The sequence below is a fragment of the Lithobates pipiens genome, unplaced genomic scaffold, assembly GCF_037356315.1.
Source record: "Lithobates pipiens isolate NorthernLeopardFrog02 unplaced genomic scaffold, aLitPip1_a1.2 Scaffold_22, whole genome shotgun sequence".
In the NCBI taxonomy this organism is placed as follows: domain Eukaryota; kingdom Metazoa; phylum Chordata; class Amphibia; order Anura; family Ranidae; genus Lithobates; species Lithobates pipiens.
In genome coordinates, this window is record NW_027507784.1 from 204,713,365 (window position 1) to 204,734,818 (window position 21,454).

A 21,454-nucleotide genomic window follows, 5' to 3' on the forward strand; every position below is an offset into this window, starting at 1 on the left:
AAGATCTCTCAAATGTTCTGAGCTTGGACATTGGCACTATATCTTGGTCAGACCATGCCCCGATTTAGAATTTGATGACAAACGCCATAACTCTCCCCTTCCACTTTGGAGACTAAACACCTCCCTTTTGGAGGACAAGATACTGTGTCAAAAGATCGTACAAGAACATCAGAATTACTTTACTTACAATGACACTCCTGAAATCAATAGAGTCACATTGTGGAATACTTATAAGGATTATATGAGAGGGGTACTGATCAAAATGACTTCATATGTTAAAAAATGGTGGACAAAGCAGATTGCAGTCTTGCTCAATTCCATATTAAAAGAAACAAAATTAATTCAGACCCCCGTCTTACACAAAATATTCTCCAGGATAGACAGCGGTCTCTACTTCTGTACAAGCATGAAAATCACCTTAAATTCCTCAAATCCAGTTATTACTGTTTACACAACAAAGCGGGAGCAAAACAGATTAAGCAAAGAATAGCTGCCTTCACCCACCCACTAAATCATAATACCTTTTTTAATCTGAAAGACATATCCAAAACTTTTGCAGATTATTATCAGTCTCTCTATGACCTCCAAAATGACGTTTCTACCCCTCAACCATCACCAGTGCTTATTAATGCGTTTTTACGTGAAGTGCAACTCTCTAACTAGGGATGGGCTATCTGTTCGAGTCGAACATGAGTTTGACTCAAACATTGGCTGTTCGCCGAACAGCGAATGATTTGGGATGTTTTCGGCAAATTAGAAAAGTTGTGGAGCACACTTTAAAAGTCTATGGGAGAAATCTAAAGTGCTAATTTTAAAGGTTAATATGCAAGTTATTGTCATAAAAAGTGTTTGGGGACCTGGGTCCTGCCCCAGGGGACATGTATCAATGTAAAAACAAGTTTTAAAAACAGACGTTTTTTCAGGAGCAGTGATTTTAATAATGCTTAAAGTGAAACAATAACAATTTAATATTCCTTAAAATTTCGTACCTGGGGGGTGTCTATAGTATGCTGGTAAAGTAGCACATTTTCCCATGTTTATAACAGTCCCAGAGAAAAATTACATTTCTAAAGGGAAAAAAAGTCATTTAAAAGTACTAGCGCTAGTGTAATGTACAGGGATGGGGACAATTGTAGACACTCACTGTAAGGTGTTCGTCTTCTAGATTCCCCCTGGATAGCCTAGGCTGGAGTGGCTCAATGGAGGTCCCAATCGCCGGCGGATAACCAAATACACATACTCGTGGGTACGTGGTAACTGATTACAAGGTTTAATGGAAAGTGGACCGTCTTTTATGTGATATTCCACAAAGCCCTGCCCTGTGAGGGGCCAATAGGGTGATTTACACATACATCAACAATTTAACTCATGACATTAGTTCTTTCCTGAAATGTAAGTTAAAGGTTATCTCCTGACAGTTATTTTGCCCTTTCAGCATCTACTAACTGACCATATTCTTGCGTAACCAGTCCTTATCTAGCTTTTGTGCCTCTCAGCAATGTACAGAAACGAAACTACAGACAGATGTTCTGGAGAGACATGCAGATATCTGTCATCTAGTCACGTTATTTTGTACATAGTATGTCACGTACTCCAGTATGCTTGTCTTAATTCTGAACCTATTGAAATGCAAGCCTAAGCATATTGGTACTTGACTTAGTATATCTTTGGTAATTTCAATAGGTATCCCCTTATAATCCTCCCTTTGATCATTCTGTGATTTACATAATGATCATTCCTTTTCTAATTTAATAGCACAGGCTTCATACTCCGAACCCTCGTGCTCTTGGTTTTTATACCATACCGTTGGATCTTTAACAATGGAAGTGAGTTTCAGATCCTCCGGAGCGGCCGTGTTTCCCTTTTTACATAAACATTTGATTATCTTATAACAGGCATATAAAAATAGAATGAAGAGAATCACAGTGGCAATTGTCATGGCAGTATTTCGGAGCCAAGATATTAATCCCCCAAAACTAAAACTGCTCGAGAATGGATCCCAGTTTTTTCCTATGTTTCTTGCCTCTTTCTGTAGTTTATTTACCTCTTCCCTGTGTTGGGCAATAACGTCATAGTAGTCTGGGACTTCGATGCTGGTATTATGAATCCAGGTACAGCACTCATAATCCTCAGTAGTCTCACAGAGGCCAGTAAGGGCTGCACTCATACTTTCTATAGCCAACTCATGTAGTTCTAGTTGCTTCCTAATTGCCCTAGTTTCTAGATTTAGTTTGGTTATGTCATCAGAATTTTCCTCCAGAATCTCATCAATTATGCCAGTGTAATTATTTAATCTTTTCATTAGGTCAATTCCCCACCCTGTCCAGGAAGGGAACCATGCCCAGGCCATATCTTTTTCTAAAAACAATTCTCGTTTATTACGGTGTCTAAGGGGATATCTAGGATGCATGCTAGCTTCAAGGAGGTGACTTCCCTTGTTATCCCCTAATACCCCCATGATAGGAACCAGGGCTGCAAGGTAACACCACCCCTGGGGTTTGGTTGGGATCCAGGGGTGACAGAGTTTGCCGCAGCATATATATGTGGTATTTCCTAGAGCTAGGGGCCGTTTATGGAACACGTTCCTAAGAGTATCAGAAAGGCCAGAGAGCACCAGATTTGACATTAATTGGTGTATTGTAGACTTGGTACTGGAGCTAAGAAAGTCTAAAAAGGTGGCATTTAGGGTGGGATCTGAAGTATGGAAGAAAGAAGGACTGTTAAGCGATGTCATTGAAATGTTAAGTTTTGCTTGTTTGCAAACCTCGGCTCCATCTGTGGTGTTTCCCAGTTGGAAACACCAGTCTGGGAAGTGGCTTCTACCTATAATTTGGAAAGTGAGGGTTTTATTTGAAAGGGTCCTAGTAACATTCGTTAGGACGATAGGGGGTGTTCCATTAAGGAGGGGGGTAAAATTCAAGGGGACTGCCATGAGAGGGATTCTAGCTGTACTGGGATGTAGCTTGCTGCAGATCCAGCATTTCTCAAAACCGGATTTTTGAGCATAGCTATATTTGAATTTTAGTAGTAACATCTTGTCAGTCAGTCCCTTAGGTGACTCATTAACGGGTATAATACTTCTGCTATGTCTTTGGCCGGGGGTATTATTCATCTTAGGTGGTCCACATATCCCTTTTAATAGACCTAAGTCTTTTGGATGATATATACAGTTGGCTATAAACCATGTGGGCAGGAATACAAGTAGTACCAGACTACCCCAAAGGCATACAGCCTTCCCTGACACTGAAGGTAAAAACATTTCTACAAGTTCTTATGCTTGTCCTTCTTCCTCGCTATCGTGTAAGGTTTCAAGGGTTAATTGTCCAATGCCTTTCTGAATCTCTTGCAGTTCCGGTAGCTGTTCGGGTGGGTCGGGTTCTCCTTCAATAGGTGGGGGGTCGGGAGTTGTGGGAAGCGGTGGGCACTTTTTCAGCCTGCTGGCGTGGATCCAGGTGTTTCCTAGGTCAGTCAGGACCGCATTTCTGGACACCTTTTCAACCTTCCAAGGTCCAGAGTAGATTGGTCCGATCCTCTTTTTGTGGGCCAGTTGCTTGACTAGCACTTGATCTCCTGGGATGAAGGGGTGTGTTGGCTCTGTGGAGAGAGGAGAAAAGGTGACAGAAACTTGTTCGTTCGTTTCATGAAGCATACTTACCAGGTTTTTCACGTACATTTCCTGTTGGGAATAAATGTCAATATCAGTGTCTTGGTCTAATGGGGGTAATTCTATGTTTGCGGGGACTCCCATCAAAATTTCAAAAGGTGAAAGTTTCGTTCTGGCGTGGGGTGCCGTCCTAATCTGGAATAGCACAGAAGGGAGGTGATCAAGCCATCCCTTCATTGTGCCCCCTGTGGCCTTTTTCAATTTATCCTTTATATTTCTATTCATTCTTTCCACTACCCCTGCGCTTTGAGGGTGATAGGGGATGTGTAGTTTCCATTGCAGCCCTAACAATTTAGCCACAGCCTGGGTAACGGAGGAGCTGAATGCAGGTCCCCTATCTGACCAAATAGATGTTGGTATGCCAAACCTACAAATCCAGTTATTCAGCAAGCATTTTGCTGCTATATTGGCTGTCTCACCTGCACAGGGAGTGGCTTCAACCCAGCCTGAAAATTTATCTACGACAACGCACAGGAATTTTAGGTTCCCCTTTTGTTTTGGCATGTGTGTGAAGTCTACTTGTAAATCTGTAAGGGGACCTATTGGTGGGGGTAGATGACCATGTAGGCCATGCCGTTTGCCCTGCACATTGTTTTGAGCACAGGTAAGGCAACTTGTGGTCAGGAGTTTGACTTGTTTGTTCAAGGCGTTTGTGCAGAAAGATTTGGTGTACATAGTGGCTAAAGGGACGGCACCTATGTGTCCTGGACCATGAAGGTAGGAGAGAATTAGAATACTGCTTGCCTCAGGTATTCCCAATATCTTCCCCTCTTTTGACCACAGACCCTCTGGGTCTTTGGTCAAGCCAGCCTTCACCCAATACAAGACATCTTCCTCAGTGGCTAATGATTGCATTTGTGCCACTACAGATTTAAAGTTAGGACAGGTGAAATGATCCTTAAAGTACATGGACGTGGGGGTGGGCTCCTGGGTGGAGGACTGGGCTGCCTTTTTCGCTTCTCGGTCAGCTAAGGCATTTCCCTTGGAAAGTCTGCTATTATCTGAAGAATGTGCTTTTACTTTAATTATTGCCACCTCTTTTGGGAGCAAAATAGCCCGAAGAAGTGCCTGAATCTGGGTAGCATTGGAAATAGGTTTATTATCTGCTGTTTTAAAACCTCTTTTAGCCCATATTACTCCGAAGTCATGCACCACCCCAAATGCATATCTACTGTCTGTGTAAATGTTCACCTTCTTATCTGTAAATAAAATGCAGGCCCTGGTGAGGGCTTCTAGTTCAGCCACCTGAGCCGAAGAGGGGGGCAGTGGTTTGGCTTCTAATACCTTGTTTGGCAACTGGACTATTGCATATCCTGTTTGGAAGGTGGAATCGGAGAGACGGGAGCAACTACCGTCCACAAAAACATCGTCTGCATTGGTAATCGGTACGTCGGTGAGGTCTGGTCTTGGTGATGTGATAGACTCCACTTGTGTTATACAGTCATGAAACTGGTCTGGGTCTCGTGGTAGGCGTAACATGGAGTGCAAGAGACGGACGGCAGGGTTGTTGGCGGGAACATATTTGAGAGTCAGATTGTCTGTGTTCATGAGGGAAATCTCATATCCACTGAGTCTTTGTGAGGTCATGTGTTGGGTGTTCATGTTCTGTATGAGGTGGGTGACAGAATGTGTGGTGTAAAGCGTCATCGGGTGTCCCAAGACCATCTTGTTGGCATCTTGTACGGCCATAGCACAGGCGGCCAAATTCTGAAGGCATGATGGCATGCCTTGAACCTGAAGGGGGAGTTTTTTAGATAGGTAAGAGACAGGGCGGTAGCCTGTTCCATGCTGTTGTGTCAAAACCGCGGCAAAAGAGGTCCCCGAGACTACACAGTATAGTTGAAAAGCTTTACCATAGTCTACCAACCCCAGGGCGGGTGCACATGACAAACTGTTCAATAGGGCCTGGAAGGCCTTAAGCCGTTCCTCTGTCCAATCAACTTGCCTAGGGGCTGTTGAGGCGGTGGCCTCTCTTAGTATGCCATCATAATGAGAACAGTCGGGGATCCACTGGCGGCAATATACCACAGCGCCCAAGAATGAGAGCAGGGCTGCCTTGTCTTTTGGGGGGCTCAGAGCTTGTAGGGCTGCGGCGCGTTTGGGGGAGACCATCCTTGTCCCCCTTTTTAGTATGCACCCCAAGTATTCCACTTGTGGCATACACCACTGTATCTTCTTTCTGGATGCTAAATGCCCGATGTGGGCTAGATGGTTCAACAGAGATGTGGAATCGACCGCACAATCTTCAGCAGTGCGACTGCACAAGAGCAAGTCGTCCACATACTGTATTAGCACCGACCCTCGCTCAGGCGTCCAAGATTTGACAGTCTCATTGAGTACCATAGAGAAGGCAGCAGGACTATCAACATACCCCTGAGGCAGGCGTGTCCAGGTTAACTGACCCGTCAACTGGCCCTCCGTCCAGGAGAAGGCAAACATAGGCTGGGCCTCTTCCGCAATGGGAATGCTAAAGAAGGCATTTGCTAAATCAATCACTGTGTAGCATAGAGAATGTGCCGGTATACATGAGAAGATAAAAGTGATGTCTGAGACTAGGGGTGGAAGCGGAATCACTTGTTTGTTAACTGCCCTTAGGTCTTGTACAAGTCTCCACTCCCCACTGGCCTTTTTTACGGGGTAAATGGGCGTGTTCCAGGGACTGATGATTGGTTTCAGGATACCTTTTCATATGTAATCATTAATTTGAGGGGAGATGCCTTTGACTTTCTCTGGGGGTAGGGGATACTGTTTTTGATATTGTATCCCCGCATCTGATCGCATTTGGGGTGCATATGGTGTGCAATTAATAAAGCCCACACTACCTTTGTTTTCTGCCCAAATTGTGTGATGGTCAAGGGAGGAAGGTATCATTAGAAAGGGAAAAAAGGGAATTGGGACTTTGAATGAAGCAATTAAATAGTGGAGGTAAGTTACAATATAATGTATTTTATTTATAAATACTCTCAAAGCATTAAATCATAGTTCATATCGTATATATATATATACACACATATAGTGTGCACAAAAACTGAACATAGTAAACAAAATACACACATACAACACATGATCAGAGTAATAAATGTACAGATTGATACAAAAGGGCATGTATATGCCAATAGTACCATGCCCAATGCTGGTATGTACACCTACATGGTATATGTGCATCTGTCAAAAAATATATATAAAAACATCATCAAGTCTAGTGGTAATGAATAAATATCAGTTCGTATGAGATGTAACTGCAGCATCAAGTAAAGCTCTACGCGTTTCATGGGTGTTCCCAATCGTCAGGAGCAGATGCGGCGGACATTCCTATGGAATATATATAAAAAGGGATATAAAGAACTGAATTCTAAGTAAAAAAATACTCAAAATAATTATACAAATATAAATGGTTGACCAGCAACACTCACCAAACCTGTCCACAACCGCAGCTAGGAGTGGCCAGCCAAAGGTCAGGCAAGAATACAAACCCCACCACGGGAGCTGAGGCGGCATAGAAACAAAAATGCAGCATAGGATGGTATCAGGGCATAAGCAGTATGAATAGAATCTCCATGTGGCAAAAAATTGTGTCTATTGCGTGGAGCGAGGATATCTAAAAATAAAATGTAAAATGTTTAAAGGATATGTGTAATTGGAACAGTGACATGTTCTAAATGATAATTTTGTAAGAGTGAGAGTGTCAGATTATGAACGTGTAAGAATGTGAAAGGAAGCCACAAGGGGTGAGAACAATATAAGAGAAGTGCGAGAGAGATGTAAGAGTATCAGTGTAAAAAAGTAATAGACAAGTATGTGAATCAAACAAGCAAGAAAAAAACGAAAAATCTAAAAAATCCAAAACAGGTGGAAAGGTGATGGGGAATAAAACCTAAAAATAAAATAAAATAAAAGAAAGGGGGAGGCAAGAAAAAGAGAGGATCGAGTCCACAAGAAAAGCTGACCCTGATGCTGCATAGAAGCACCACCAGCAAACAACGTAGCCGGTGTGCAGTCCCCCAGCGGCAGACCAGTCAAATGAACAGCCTACTACACTGGGGGATATGAATATATGCCGCCAACGCCACATCAGTGGACCAATAGGGGAGAACCAACCGCACCTGAACCAAGTAACCACTCAGTAACAGGCGCGCAAGCTCCCCACATCGGAGCACATGATGTCAGAGGCAGGCGTCGGCGCAATGGCACCAAAACTGACGTCATGCGCACGGTGCACCCGCCGTCATGCCCACAGCATGACAGACGTGGCGCCGATGCGCAGAAGGGCAAACGCCCGCCCCTCCCAAACGTAATACGTGTAAGGGGAGGAGAGGGAGGGCCCGTTGAGCGCATCGCAGCTCCCGCGGTGAGGAAGGACCATAGCCACACCCCCAAGCTAACCAATCCCCACATAGCGGATAGCTAACAAGGCCAAGGCAGTGTATTGGGCATCTGAATATAGACGCTTCATGTGGGTACTTTGAACCAGCATAAGGAATGTTGCATGTAAAATAATACCATGTACAGTAATAACAATATAGGTGGTCAATGAAAAATAATAGTAGTAATTTTAATACTTTTGATATGTAAGACCTTAACAGAAGGTACCCTATAAATGAGGGCAACCTCACACAGGGATGGCAGGGGAACACTGCCAATCCCAGATATTCAATTGCTTCCATCCCGGTATTTGAGTAAAATAGAAGAGGGTTGGGACTTTAAATGAAGCACCCTAGAGTGCCTCCATCCCGGTAATGGATAAAAGGAAAAAAGGGAATTGGGACTTTGAATGAAGCAATTAAATAGTGGAGGTAAGTTACAATATAATGTATTTTATTTATAAATACTCTCAAAGCATTAAATCATAGTTCATATCGTATATATATATATACACACATATAGTGTGCACAAAAACTGAACATAGTAAACAAAATACACACATACAACACATGATCAGAGTAATAAATGTACAGATTGATACAAAAGGGCATGTATATGCCAATAGTACCATGCCCAATGCTGGTATGTACACCTACATGGTATATGTGCATCTGTCAAAAAATATATATAAAAACATCATCAAGTCTAGTGGTAATGAATAAATATCAGTTCGTATGAGATGTAACTGCAGCATCAAGTAAAGCTCTACGCGTTTCATGGGTGTTCCCAATCGTCAGGAGCAGATGCGGCGGACATTCCTATGGAATATATATAAAAAGGGATATAAAGAACTGAATTCTAAGTAAAAAAATACTCAAAATAATTATACAAATATAAATGGTTGACCAGCAACACTCACCAAACCTGTCCACAACCGCAGCTAGGAGTGGCCAGCCAAAGGTCAGGCAAGAATACAAACCCCACCACGGGAGCTGAGGCGGCATAGAAACAAAAATGCAGCATAGGATGGTATCAGGGCATAAGCAGTATGAATAGAATCTCCATGTGGCAAAAAATTGTGTCTATTGCGTGGAGCGAGGATATCTAAAAATAAAATGTAAAATGTTTAAAGGATATGTGTAATTGGAACAGTGACATGTTCTAAATGATAATTTTGTAAGAGTGAGAGTGTCAGATTATGAACGTGTAAGAATGTGAAAGGAAGCCACAAGGGGTGAGAACAATATAAGAGAAGTGCGAGAGAGATGTAAGAGTATCAGTGTAAAAAAGTAATAGACAAGTATGTGAATCAAACAAGCAAGAAAAAAACGAAAAATCTAAAAAATCCAAAACAGGTGGAAAGGTGATGGGGAATAAAACCTAAAAATAAAATAAAATAAAAGAAAGGGGGAGGCAAGAAAAAGAGAGGATCGAGTCCACAAGAAAAGCTGACCCTGATGCTGCATAGAAGCACCACCAGCAAACAACGTAGCCGGTGTGCAGTCCCCCAGCGGCAGACCAGTCAAATGAACAGCCTACTACACTGGGGGATATGAATATATGCCGCCAACGCCACATCAGTGGACCAATAGGGGAGAACCAACCGCACCTGAACCAAGTAACCACTCAGTAACAGGCGCGCAAGCTCCCCACATCGGAGCACATGATGTCAGAGGCAGGCGTCGGCGCAATGGCGCCAAAACTGACGTCATGCGCACGGTGCACCCGCCGTCATGCCCACAGCATGACAGACGTGGCGCCGATGCGCAGAAGGGCAAACGCCCGCCCCTCCCAAACGTAATACGTGTAAGGGGAGGAGAGGGAGGGCCCGTTGAGCGCATCGCAGCTCCCGCGGTGAGGAAGGACCATAGCCACACCCCCAAGCTAACCAATCCCCACATAGCGGATAGCTAACAAGGCCAAGGCAGTGTATTGGGCATCTGAATATAGACGCTTCATGTGGGTACTTTGAACCAGCATAAGGAATGTTGCATGTAAAATAATACCATGTACAGTAATAACAATATAGGTGGTCAATGAAAAATAATAGTAGTAATTTTAATACTTTTGATATGTAAGACCTTAACAGAAGGTACCCTATAAATGAGGGCAACCTCACACAGGGATGGCAGGGGAACACTGCCAATCCCAGATATTCAATTGCTTCCATCCCGGTATTTGAGTAAAATAGAAGAGGGTTGGGACTTTAAATGAAGCACCCTAGAGTGCCTCCATCCCGGTAATGGATAAAAGGAAAAAAGGGAATTGGGACTTTGAATGAAGCAATTAAATAGTGGAGGTAAGTTACAATATAATGTATTTTATTTATAAATACTCTCAAAGCATTAAATCATAGTTCATATCGTATATATATATATACACACATATAGTGTGCACAAAAACTGAACATAGTAAACAAAATACACACATACAACACATGATCAGAGTAATAAATGTACAGATTGATACAAAAGGGCATGTATATGCCAATAGTACCATGCCCAATGCTGGTATGTACACCTACATGGTATATGTGCATCTGTCAAAAAATATATATAAAAACATCATCAAGTCTAGTGGTAATGAATAAATATCAGTTCGTATGAGATGTAACTGCAGCATCAAGTAAAGCTCTACGCGTTTCATGGGTGTTCCCAATCGTCAGGAGCAGATGCGGCGGACATTCCTATGGAATATATATAAAAAGGGATATAAAGAACTGAATTCTAAGTAAAAAAATACTCAAAATAATTATACAAATATAAATGGTTGACCAGCAACACTCACCAAACCTGTCCACAACCGCAGCTAGGAGTGGCCAGCCAAAGGTCAGGCAAGAATACAAACCCCACCACGGGAGCTGAGGCGGCATAGAAACAAAAATGCAGCATAGGATGGTATCAGGGCATAAGCAGTATGAATAGAATCTCCATGTGGCAAAAAATTGTGTCTATTGCGTGGAGCGAGGATATCTAAAAATAAAATGTAAAATGTTTAAAGGATATGTGTAATTGGAACAGTGACATGTTCTAAATGATAATTTTGTAAGAGTGAGAGTGTCAGATTATGAACGTGTAAGAATGTGAAAGGAAGCCACAAGGGGTGAGAACAATATAAGAGAAGTGCGAGAGAGATGTAAGAGTATCAGTGTAAAAAAGTAATAGACAAGTATGTGAATCAAACAAGCAAGAAAAAAACGAAAAATCTAAAAAATCCAAAACAGGTGGAAAGGTGATGGGGAATAAAACCTAAAAATAAAATAAAATAAAAGAAAGGGGGAGGCAAGAAAAAGAGAGGATCGAGTCCACAAGAAAAGCTGACCCTGATGCTGCATAGAAGCACCACCAGCAAACAACGTAGCCGGTGTGCAGTCCCCCAGCGGCAGACCAGTCAAATGAACAGCCTACTACACTGGGGGATATGAATATATGCCGCCAACGCCACATCAGTGGACCAATAGGGGAGAACCAACCGCACCTGAACCAAGTAACCACTCAGTAACAGGCGCGCAAGCTCCCCACATCGGAGCACATGATGTCAGAGGCAGGCGTCGGCGCAATGGCGCCAAAACTGACGTCATGCGCACGGTGCACCCGCCGTCATGCCCACAGCATGACAGACGTGGCGCCGATGCGCAGAAGGGCAAACGCCCGCCCCTCCCAAACGTAATACGTGTAAGGGGAGGAGAGGGAGGGCCCGTTGAGCGCATCGCAGCTCCCGCGGTGAGGAAGGACCATAGCCACACCCCCAAGCTAACCAATCCCCACATAGCGGATAGCTAACAAGGCCAAGGCAGTGTATTGGGCATCTGAATATAGACGCTTCATGTGGGTACTTTGAACCAGCATAAGGAATGTTGCATGTAAAATAATACCATGTACAGTAATAACAATATAGGTGGTCAATGAAAAATAATAGTAGTAATTTTAATACTTTTGATATGTAAGACCTTAACAGAAGGTACCCTATAAATGAGGGCAACCTCACACAGGGATGGCAGGGGAACACTGCCAATCCCAGATATTCAATTGCTTCCATCCCGGTATTTGAGTAAAATAGAAGAGGGTTGGGACTTTAAATGAAGCACCCTAGAGTGCCTCCATCCCGGTAATGGATAAAAGGAAAAAAGGGAATTGGGACTTTGAATGAAGCAATTAAATAGTGGAGGTAAGTTACAATATAATGTATTTTATTTATAAATACTCTCAAAGCATTAAATCATAGTTCATATCGTATATATATATATACACACATATAGTGTGCACAAAAACTGAACATAGTAAACAAAATACACACATACAACACATGATCAGAGTAATAAATGTACAGATTGATACAAAAGGGCATGTATATGCCAATAGTACCATGCCCAATGCTGGTATGTACACCTACATGGTATATGTGCATCTGTCAAAAAATATATATAAAAACATCATCAAGTCTAGTGGTAATGAATAAATATCAGTTCGTATGAGATGTAACTGCAGCATCAAGTAAAGCTCTACGCGTTTCATGGGTGTCATTAGAAAGAAACTCCTGTGTGCATGTCTTTTTGGGCTGTGTAAGTCACAAAGAGGGGAACTTGCAGTGAGGGAGCCGTCTTTGTCAAACTTAATGGTAATGTTTAACTGGGATAATAAATCTCTGCCCATTAGGGACACTGGACAGGAAGTCAGGACAGCGAAACTCTGCATACATAGCTCTAGTCCATCCGGGGTAGAGACTGGTAAAGGCGGGGTGACGGAATGAGTAACCGATGTCCCATTTATTCCAATAGAGTGTCCCTCAGTACACAGTGGTGTGTCATACCTCTCATCATTTAATGAGCTAAAAGTGGCACCTGAATCAAGCAGGAAACACACTATGTGGTTGTCTACGCGTAATATAACTTGTGGTAGACTCTTCCATGATAGGTTGTGGCACACCAGACTGAGGGAAGGGACATACTCTAGGCATCCCTATTGGGGGTGTGTTTGTCGGGTAGACGGCCACTGCATGGGGATTCGAGGGGGAGGTCTGTTAGAGGTTGGGGTGTAGGGTGGCTGTGCAAGCGCATGGTTTTGAGATGGTGTTTGGGGAGGTGGCGGGTATTGGGGGTACCTTGTAGTGTGAGGGGGGGGGGGGCGATTAGCAGCGTTGTACCCCCTTCCCCTGCCCCTTGGATAGCTCACCCTCTGTCTATATGGGCACTGTGATTTCCAATGTCCCTGTTCCCCACAATTGAAACATCCTTGGTCAGGTGGGTAGGGCTGCATGGTCATGAGGTGCGGTGGTGAGGATGAGGTTTCAGGTGTGACTAGGGTTTGTGTTTGTGTCAAGGAGGGGAAAATTCCCCCTTTTTGTTCAAAGACCCCTGAAGTCTCTCTGGACTTAGCGTCCTTCATGAATTCATCTGGTGCTTGCTCCGCCCATTTGGGGTTTGTGAATTTGAGCAATTGCGTCACTTTGGGATCGCCTCCTGACATGATGGTAGTAGTAAATAATTGTGGTGTGGCCCTATCTACAGCTTTCCATAGGGAGTATACTCTGGTACAGTAATCATAGAATTTCTCTTTAGGTTCCTGCTTGGCTAGGATCAGTTCTTGGAGTGCAGATGATCCTTTGTATAATTTGGACCAATGACCTCCCATGCCTTTCCAAAAGGATATCCAATCCTTATCGGTCTGGATATGGGTTGCCCATAGGTTGTCTACAGGGGCTTCTTCTGGGCTGTCTGGGTCTACAATGCTAAGAATACCTTTTATGTCATCTTTGTCAAGCCCTGTGCCTGCACTATATTTTGCCAGAAAGGTACCTGCATCTCGTGGATACTTCTTGGGATTGGGACATAGTTCTTTTATTTTGGAGAGTGTACCCAAAGGTAATGGTATATGCACCTCGGTGTCCCCTATGGTCATCAAAGGTGCTTTGAATGAGGCCCCTACTACTTCTTTCTCAGTTTCCTCTTCTATGGATAATGTCCCTTTTTTACTAATTGGACCTGACTCCTCAGTTTTGGGAATAGGTGTCTCTTTTGTATGGCTTCTTGTAGTGGTGGGGGGCAGCGCTATAATCCTATCCTGCGCTTCTTTTAACATTTCCTCCTTCTTCCCTAATTGCCTTCTTAACTTTTCTAGTTCCTTTTTTAGGTCCTCCATCTTTTGTTCCTCTCTCTCTTTTCCCTCCTGGAATTCCTTCTCCCTTTTTTCCAAGTCTTTCTGATACATTTCTAACTCTATATTCCTATCCACTTCTACCTTTTCTGCCTCATTGAGGGCCATTTCTTTTTGTTTTAGTTCTTCCATAAGTTTTTCTAACTCAGTTCTCCTTTTCCCTATTTTCTCTTCTTCCTCCTTTTTCCTCTCTTCAAACTCTTTTATCTGTGCCTCTAATTCCTGCTTTTCGGGACTACCCACTTCTTCTTGTCCTGTAACTTCCTCCTGTCTCCCCTCTTCCTCTCTGCCCCTACTTACTTGTTCCCATTGGGCCACTTGTTGTGGTGTTGCTGTGGTGTGTGCTATGGCGGCTAGGACTACAGGATCCAGTGAAGGATATAGTTGAAGGTATGGACCTGGCGTCCCATCCTCGTTTTTTACCATAACATAAGGTGGGGGTGGACATTGAGGCGGGGGAGGGGGAGGTGAAGGGGGTGCAGTGGCTTCAGCCATAGCACTGGGTCCTATATTTGGAGTAAGCTTTGTAGTTTTATTAATATGCTTCTTTTTATATTTGCATAGACATTTATCCCATGCATGGTAACAATCTTTCATATATTGAATATTTTCCCACTTCCCTGGAGGGTACGAATTTTTGTGGATTTGGCATATTTTACTTACTTCCTGCCAGTCTTCCTCAGTACAAGGACCATATGGCCCTGGGTCATGTATCCCCAATTGCTGACACCTTTCTCGGACTTGTGTCCAAAATGGTTCTACCTGGGGGCCAGGGATCATATTACTGACAAATTCATAGGGTGATGGGGTGGCCATGGCTTGGGTTGCTGCAGAATTCCCCATCTAGTAGTCTGGGCAGTGTCTAGTGGCAGGACACAGGTGATAACACCCGGTTTGTTCAACAATCCAGTCTCTGGTCTGGGAGTAGGATCCCTGATCTTTTTGGGGCAGATGGACTTATATAAAACTATGAAGATTTACCCTTAATATACGATGAAGGGTAAATCTTTCCTGGTGGCGGGATATACCCCTCTTACACCAAGTCTGCAAGAGAAGCCTGTAGGTCTAGTGGTCAAAAGAATCTACCTTTCATCAATGCTAAGAAAAGGTAAACCTAGCGTGCAGCGTGAACAGGCGGGTGCTATCTCACTACAATCTGGTTCTTAATACTCTGTATTCATTTAACAACATTTGGGTTTATTCAAACAGATATCCACTCTATATAATTATATCTTATACAACGTTAATACTCTATATACTTACGCTTGCACCTAAAGAGAAACAGACATATTTTTATGGTTTAAGATTTCAGCTTTAAAACTTTACATGTACATTATCAAGTAATCACATCATGATGCATTTCATTATTTATAGTGCACTTTAAAAGTTCTCAAGTGGGCGTCCATTTAGCCAATTCTTATGTCACGGGCGTATATGATACCTCCCGTGTTAGAATATAATCATGAATATCTCTCTTAGTTTATAGTCGGACCAACCTAGTCAGACTCCTCAGTACCTGCGAACCCTTTTCACCCCCCAAGGGACCAGCCTAGTCCGTTGCGAAGGCACAGTTTATATATATATATACAATTAAATTTCTTATAATGGTTGTTTGGACAGGTCAAGCATAAACGCCAATTACCATAAAAAGAGGTAAAGGTGTAAATATGACTTACCTGTGCAAACCCCACTTTCTGGTACCAAAACTGTAAGGTGTTCGTCTTCTAGATTCCCCCTGGATAGCCTAGGCTGGAGTGGCTCAATGGAGGTCCCAATCGCCGGCGGATAACCAAATACACATACTCGTGGGTACGTGGTAACTGATTACAAGGTTTAATGGAAAGTGGACCGTCTTTTATGTGATATTCCACAAAGCCCTGCCCTGTGAGGGGCCAATAGGGTGATTTACACATACATCAACAATTTAACTCATGACATTAGTTCTTTCCTGAAATGTAAGTTAAAGGTTATCTCCTGACAGTTATTTTGCCCTTTCAGCATCTACTAACTGACCATATTCTTGCGTAACCAGTCCTTATCTAGCTTTTGTGCCTCTCAGCAATGTACAGAAACGAAACTACAGACAGATGTTCTGGAGAGACATGCAGATATCTGTCATCTAGTCACGTTATTTTGTACATAGTATGTCACGTACTCCAGTATGCTTGTCTTAATTCTGAACCTATTGAAATGCAAGCCTAAGCATATTGGTACTTGACTTAGTATATCTTTGGTAATTTCAATAGGTATCCCCTTATACTCACTCAGGTTGAACTGAATGGACTAGTGTCTTTATTCAACCTTAGTAACTATGTAACTATGTAACTATGCAGTGCCGGCTATTAATGAATTGTCGGTCCTCACAATACACATAAAAGTCATTAAAAGCCATTGAAGAAAAAATGCGTGGGGGTCCCCCAAAATTCCATTACCAGGCCCTTATCTGAGCACGCAACCTGGCAGGCTGCAGGAAAAGAGGGGGGATGAGAGAGCCCCCTTCCTGAACCATACTAGGCCACATGCCCTCAACATGGGGAGGATGTCCCCATATTGATGGGGATAAGGGCCTCATCCCCACAAACCTTGCCCGGGGGTTGTGGAGGTCTGGGGGCAGGGGGCTTATCAGAATCTGGAAGCCCCTTTAACAAGAGGACCCCCAGATCCCAGCTCCCCCTGTGTGAATTGGTAAGGGGTACATTGTACCCATACCATTTCACAAAAAGAAAGTGTCAAAATGTAAAAAAAAAAAAAAAAACACACCAGAGACGGCTTGGGACAAGTCCTTTATTAAAAAGAAAAAAGAGATTCCAGCGATGTAATCCAATAAATCCATGCTCCTACTCCAGCGATGTAATCCAATTCTCGATCTCCAGCGATGGATGAAATCCAGCGACTCCAGCGAGGAACACACGCAGGATCCTGCCTCTGTCGGAGGCACCCAGCCAATGATGAGGTGCTAGCTTGACAGGTCTTTTGTAGCTGAGGGTGGGGCCACCTGTCACGTGACACGCCCCCCTCTGACAAGGGGAAACACTGGGGGTTTCCCAGTGACGTGTATGGATGACCCCACCCCCTCTGATGCAACGCAGGATTCTCATTGCATCAGAGGGGGCGGGGTCACCCAAATACATCACTGGGAAACCCTGGTGTTTCCCCTTGTCAGAGGGGGGTGGGGTCATGTTATGGGTGGCCCCACCCTCAGCTACATAAGACCTGTTAAGATAGCGCCACATCATTGGCTGGGTGCCTCTGATGGAGGCAGGATCCTGTGCATGTTCGTCGCTGGAGATCATCCATCACTGGAGATCGAGAATTGGATTATATTGCTGGAGTAGGAGCATGGATTTATTGGATTACATCACTGGAATCTCTTTTTTATTTTTAATAAAGGACTCGTCCCAAGCCATCTCTCGTGTGGTTTTTAACATTTTGACACTTTCTTTTTGTGAAATGGTAGGGGTACAATGTACTCCTTACCAATTCACACTGGGGGTGCCCTTGTATTAGGGGGCTTCCAGATTCTGATAAGCCCCCCGCCCGCAGACCCCCACAACCACTGGGCAAGGGTTGTGGGGATGAGGCCCTTGTCCCCATCAACATGGGGACATCCTCCCCATGTTGAGGGCATGTGGACTGGTGCGGTTTGGGGGGTGCTCTCTCGTCCCCCCTCTTTTCCTGCGGCCTGCCAGGTTGCGTGCTCGGATAAGGGTCTGGTGTGGAATTTTGGGGGGAACCCCACATCATTTTTTTGTACATTTTGGCGTGGAATTCCCCTTAATATCCATACCGGACCTGAAGGGCCTGGTAATGTAATTTTGGGGGACCCCTATACAGTATTTATTTAAAAAAAATTCAATTACTTTTATGTGTATTATTTCACTTTAAGCATTAATAAAATCACTGCTTCCAAAAAAACTGCAGTTTTTAAACTTTTTTTGCATTGATACATGCCCCCTGGGGCAGGACCCAGGTCCCTACACATATTTTATGATAATAACTTGCATATTAACCTTTATAATTAGCACTTTTGATTTTTCATGTTCGTGTCCCATAGACTTTAACAGTGTTCGCATGTTTGAACACATTTTTTGCTCATCCCTAATCTAATTAAGGGACTTAATCAACTCGATTCTTTTTCCCAGCCATTTACAACCCAGGAAATTTGTTTAGCAAGCAATGAACTATCCAACCGAAAGTCTCTGGGTGATGATGGTTTCTCAAACGAGTACTATAAACACCTTTCCAAAGAAACTGCCCCATATCTGCAATCAATCTGCAATCTTGGTTCGTCCTCGGGAAACTTTCCACCTGAAATGTTGAGAGCAGTGATAGTGACACTGCCAAAATCTACACTGTCAAACAAAGATCCTACTAGTAAGGATGCCCCTTATCACCAATCATTTTTAAACTTCTCATGGAACCATTAGCAGAGAGTATCAGATCCCACCATAATATCACATGCTTCTCTATAGCCGGTAAAGAACATAAAATAAGTCTTTTTGCAGATGATGTAATGCTCATGCTCTCTAATCCCAAGACATTGCTGACTTAGACACAGAAACTATTAAATTAATTTAGCGCCATGTCATATCTTAAGTTGAACCACACCAAATCCCAAATATTAGGTATCAATGTCTCTACCCCATGTAATCCTCCTTAACCAGACAATTCCCTTTTATTTGGTCTCCTCATTCTCTGTCCTTTTTGGGAACTCAAATGACACTTCACAACTTTATAGATACAATTTTAAGCCTTTCTTGGAATCTTTACTCCCAACAACTGTCCCGCCTAAGCACCCAAAAACTGTCCACAGCAGGGAAAATAGCGACCTTAAAAATGCTGATCCTCCCCAAACTCCTCTATTTATTTCACACTCTAATAATCCCCCTACCGCGCACCTTCCTTTCCTCGGTTCAAAATTTTTTCAACCATTACATATGGAACCACAAACCTTTTAGGTGCTCTCATTATGTTAAAGCATAGAAAATATGGTTGAATCAGAGTCACCAATGTCACGACATATTACAAAGCCTGTAATAGACCAGCTCAAATATTGGTGGACCCCTTCCAAACACAAATCTTGGACACCTATGGAAGCTAGCAGCACAAAGACCTCAAATCAGCCCTCATTGCCATCAATTTAGAAACCCCAGTCCCTACCTCTCCTATCCCAATGGTACAGGTATCCACTATAATGTGGTCAGTGCTCCCTCTTTCCTCCTCACCTAGCAGAACACTCTGTAAAATTCCTACCCCAATCTCAGTGCTCCAACATTTCATACCTTGCCTTGACTTAAAGCTTTGGAAATCAAAAGGTCTTAACCTTCTAAAAGATCTATATCAGGACACACCCCACCACAGTTTGGGTTATTTGGCCTTTCAATTTAACCTCCCCCTTTGCAAACTTACTCTATTTACAAATTAGAACCTTTATGCAGAAACACATTTTTTCTGGACCCTAATATTTTTATTAGATGAATTTCCCTATTCTACCACATCTATAATGCCCAAGACTCTTTCTCCAAAACGACTACTATTATTAAATAGGAAAAAACCCTGTGTAGGACCTTTTGAGATAACTACAGCACAATAGCATTCTCCACCACATACTGATCTTCCAGATGTGTAAACCATTGGGAAAATTTTCAAAAAAGTACACGCCTGGTACCTTACCCCTTCAAACTCTGTGACCACACAGTCCTATGCTTGAGGAATTAGGAACTAGGCACGTTGTACCATATCCTATAGTCCTTCAAATCTATATGATCCATCTGGAACAAAACATTTTCATTAATGTAGGACATATGTGACTGACATTTAGATCCCAACCCTAAATTAGCTTTATTACACCTAACAATACACAAATTCTCACCCAAATTAAGAGTAGTGATTACACAACTTTTGTTAGCAGCAAAAATAATAATTACAAAGTTGTAGAACACAGCAGAATCCCCATCTCCTACTGATACTATCCTTACTTTAAACCATAATGTGAGATGGAGAAACTGTTAACAATCACCAATCTCAAGATCAAACCATTCAGAGCTAAATGGGATATCCGGCTATCTAACCCAAGATGTAAAGTCAAAGAATGATAAGTTATTCACCATGAACTAATAACCCAGTCCATGCACTTATATATATTTTTTTATTTCTTATATATAATGACTAACATAGGGTAACTATCCTGTTCACACTTCCCCTCCCCACCTCCCAGCCTGCAAGTACTCCTTACCTGCCCACATAAATACCCGGTGCAAGTGCCTATGGATGTTTATATCGACAACATAAAAAGGGGTATCTTGTTATACTGTCTCTTCTACCAGCTTTATCTTGTTACCTATAGTGATGGACAAACTTCAGACGGGACGTTTCGCGAACCGCGAACGCGGCCAAAGGTTTGCGAACCGCAAAGTTCGCGGGCGGACCCCATTGACTTTAAAGGCAGGCGAACCTTAAAAACCTACAGATCATATTTTCAGTCAAAAAATACTTACTAGCTGTGCACACATAGTCCCACCACATGGACACTGACATAACAGAAGTATTAAGTGAATCTGGGATCGACAACGACAAGCATTCTTTTTTTATCTGTGAAATTTTGACAATTCAGGAGCGCATGAAGGCCATGGAGGAGAGGCAAGGTCAGGGAAGGCTATGAAGGGGGTGCAGGAGGTGATCAGTGCTACAGTCAGGGCAGCGCAGTCCTGTGCCAGTGTCCCAGTGTACCAACCTGTGCTTGAGCCCCTCCCTCTGCCCGGCCCTTACCCCCACCCACGTAGGGCTCCACTGCGGTGGTCCGGAGGTGCCAGTCCAGTGCTGATCCTCAGCCATGGTGCTGGCACTGCCTGCTGATTGGCTTCTCCGCTGCTATCTCCCTCACTGTCTGAAACCAGCACCGCGATAGAGACTGAGCACTGACACCAGCACCGTGTTAGAGAGCACTGACACCAGCACCGAGATAGAGAGCACTGACACCAGCACCGAGATAGAGAGCATTGACACCAGCACCGTGATAGAGAGCACTAACACCAGCACCGAGATAGAGAGCATTGACACCAGCACCGAGATAGAGAGCACTTACACCAGCACCGTGATAGAGAGCACTGAGACCACACCAGCACCGAGATAGAGAGCACTGACACCACACCAGCACTGTGATAGAGAGCACTGACACCACACCAGCTCCGTGATAGAGAGCACTGAGACCACACCAGCACCGTGATAGAGAGCCCTGACCACACCAGCACCATGATAGAGAGCACTGCCACCATCC

At 43.4% G+C, this 21,454-nt stretch overlaps 1 long non-coding RNA gene across 1 annotated transcript; it reads right to left on the reverse strand.

Annotated features, from left to right (window-relative positions):
- Positions 1-1,247: 1,247 nt before the first annotated feature.
- Positions 1,248-16,410, reverse strand: LOC143924496 (uncharacterized). The gene is made up of 2 exons (XR_013261874.1): positions 15,855-16,410; positions 1,248-3,594 (listed from the first exon to the last, which is right to left on the reverse strand). It is a non-coding gene; the product is annotated as an uncharacterized LOC143924496 (long non-coding RNA).
- Between the last annotated feature and the right edge of the window lie 5,044 nt (positions 16,411-21,454).